This window comes from Physeter macrocephalus, chromosome 8 (assembly GCF_002837175.3).
Source record: "Physeter macrocephalus isolate SW-GA chromosome 8, ASM283717v5, whole genome shotgun sequence".
NCBI lineage: Eukaryota > Metazoa > Chordata > Mammalia > Artiodactyla > Physeteridae > Physeter > Physeter macrocephalus.
The window spans coordinates 71,569,821-71,571,933 of record NC_041221.1 but is presented as its reverse complement, the minus strand read 5'-3'; positions in this window follow the sequence as shown (position 1 = coordinate 71,571,933).

Here is a 2,113-nt window from a genome sequence, read left to right as displayed (position 1 = left end):
GTTGTTACGTCTCCTTTTTCATTTCTAATTCTATTGATTTGAGTCTTCTCCCTTTTATTCTTGATGAGTCTGGCTAATGGTTTATCAATTTTATTTATCTTCTCAAAGAACCAGCTTTTAGTTTTATTGATCTTTGCTATTGTTTCCTTCATTTCTTTTTCATTTATTTCTGATCTGATCTTTATGATTTCTTTCCTTCTGCTAAATTTGGGGTTTTTTTGTTCTTCTTTCTCTAGTTGCTTTAGGTGCAAAGTTAGGTTGTTTATACGAGATGTTTCCTGTTTCTTAAGGTAGGATTGTATTGCTATAAACTTCCCTCTTAGAACTGCTTTTGCTGCATCCCATAGGTTTTGGGTCGTCGTGTCTCCATTGTCATTTGTTTCTAAGTATTTTTTGATTTCCTCTTTGATTTCTTCAGTGATCACTTCGTTATTAAGTAGTTTATTGTTTAGCCTCCATGTGTTTGTATTTTTTATAGATCTTTTCCTGTAATTGATATCTAGTCTCATAGCGTTGTGGTCAGAAAAGATACTTGATATGATTTCAATTTTCTTAAATTTGCCAAGGCTAGATTTGTGACCCAATATATGATCTATCCTGGAGAATGTTCCATGAGCACTTGAGAAAAATGTGTATTCTGTTGTTTTTGGATGGAATGTCCTATAAATATCAATTAAGTCCATCTTGTTTAATGTATCATTTAAAGCTTGTGTTTCCTTATTTATTTTCATTTTGGATGATCTGTCCATTGGTGAAAGTGGGGTGTTAAAGTCCCCTACTATGATTGTGTTACTGTCGATTTCCCCTTTTATGGCTGTTAGTATTTGCCTTATGTATTGAGGTACTCCTGTGTTGGGTGCATAAATTTTTCCAATTGTTATATCTTCTTCATGGGTCGATCCCTTGATCATTATGTAGTGTCCTTCTTTGTCTCTTGTAATAGTTTTTATTTTAAAGTCTATTTTGTCTGATATGAGAATTGCTACTCCAGCTTTCTTCTGATTTCCATTTGCATGGAATATCTTTTTCCATCCCCTCACTTTCAGTCTGTATGTGTCCCTAGGTCTGAAGTGGGTCTCTTGTAGACAGCATATATATGGGTCTTGTTTTTGTATCCATTCAGCCAGTCTGTGTCTTTTGGTGGGAGCATTTAATCCATTTACATTTAAGGTAATTATCGATATGTATGGTCCTATTACCATTTACTGAATTGTTTCGGGTTGTTCTTGTAGGTTAAAGGTCTTAATTTCTCCATCATATCTGAATGAGATCCTTGCTGGGTAGAGTAATCTTGGTTGTAGGTTTTTCTCCTTCATCACTTTAAATATGTCCTGCCACTCCCTTCTGGCTTGCAGAGTTTGTGCTGACAGATCAGCTGTTAACCTTACGGGGATTCCCTTGTGTGTTATCTATTGTTTTTCTCTTGCTGCTTTTAATATGTTTTCTTTGTATTTAATTTTTGATAGTTTGATTAATATGTGTCTTGGCGTGTTTCTCCTTGGATTTATCCTGTATGGGACTCTCTGTGCTTCCTGGACTTGATTAACTATTTCTTTTCCTATATTAGGGAAGTTCTCAACTATAATCTCTTCAAATATTTTCTCAGTCCCTTTCTTTTTCTCTTCTTCTTCGGGGACCCCTATAATTCGAATGTTGGTGCGTTTAATGTTGTCCCAGAGGTCTCTGAGACTGTCCTCAGTTCTTTTCATTCTTTTTTCTTTATTCTGCTCTGCAGTAGTTATTTCCACTATTTTACCTTCCAGGTCACTTATCCGTCCTTCTGCCTCAGTTATTCTGCTACTGAGCCCATCTAGAGTATTTTTCATTTCATTTATTGTGTTGCTCATCGTTGCTTGCTTCCTCTTTATTTCTTCTAGGTCCTTGTTAACTGTTTCTTGCAATTTGTCTATTCTATTTCCAAGATTTTGAATCATCTTTACTATCATTATTCTGAATTCTTTTTCAGGTAGACTGCCTATTTCCTCTTCATTTGTTAGGTCTGGTGTGATTTTATCTTGCTCCTTCATCTGCTGTGTGTTTTTCTGTCTTCTCATTTTGCTTATCTTACTGTGTTTGGGGTCTCCTTTTTACAGGCTGCAGGTTCGTAGTTCCC